This window comes from Acyrthosiphon pisum, chromosome X, assembly GCF_005508785.2.
Source record: "Acyrthosiphon pisum isolate AL4f chromosome X, pea_aphid_22Mar2018_4r6ur, whole genome shotgun sequence".
In the NCBI taxonomy this organism is placed as follows: domain Eukaryota; kingdom Metazoa; phylum Arthropoda; class Insecta; order Hemiptera; family Aphididae; genus Acyrthosiphon; species Acyrthosiphon pisum.
The window spans coordinates 121,947,133-121,947,962 of NC_042493.1; the positions used below are offsets into that span (position 1 = coordinate 121,947,133).

The 830-nt window shown below is 26.4% G+C and overlaps 1 protein-coding gene across 1 annotated transcript in view; it reads left to right on the plus strand.

Annotated features, from left to right (window-relative positions):
- Nucleotides 1–830, plus strand: part of LOC100574012 (aminopeptidase N) — a 154,184-nt gene that overhangs the window by 145,773 nt on the left and 7,581 nt on the right. The gene's annotated exons all lie outside the window — the stretch shown is intronic.

Consider the following 830-nt stretch of genomic DNA (forward strand, 5'->3'; position numbering starts at 1 on the left):
AGCTGAGGCACTCAAATAACTCAGATAACTCAAAATAATTTGCTAATTTTCGTGATTTTTACATATTTTGTCAATTTTTGAACTTTAAATGCTATAAAAAAAAACTGTGACTAAGGATTTTTAATATTTTTCATCTGCCTTTGAAATAATATACTAGGAGCTTTCTATTAAATTTTCAAGCTTTTTTAACCAACAAATAAAATTTTATTGATATTTTTAGAAAAAAAATGGAAATGAAAATGTTCCTAAACAGTTCAAAACAAATCAAAATATTTTTAAAATGTTATCGTGTATAGAAAATGTAAACAAACAACCAGTGAAAATTGCATGTATATACATTCATTCGTTTTAGAGTTACACCAAAAGCCAAAATCGATTTTGTGAAAAACCGATTTTGCGTATAAATTCCCGTTTTTTCTTAATTTTTCTTTTGTTTTTCACGGCGCTTTTGAAAGCTACTGGGAAATTTTTACTTTTGACCCCCCCAAAGTACCAACTATATTCACTTTCCTATCAGAAAAGATACTGTTGAAGAAAATCCAAGCACTTTTACTGTCCTAAAAGGTGATGACAGACACAAAAATAAAAATAAAAAAAAACACACATCATTGTAAAATCAATACATTTATCGTTCCACTCATAATCTAATATGATAAGTATAATAACTATTGTATTTGTATTTACTATTTTTTGGGGTAAAAAAACATTTACCTGGTAAATTTTTACAGTACTCTCATACTCTCCTGTATAGAATATGCTATAGTTGCTAAGGAATTTGGTATAATATGTATCCCCACTAAAATATTCTTTTAAATAAAAAATCACAAAAT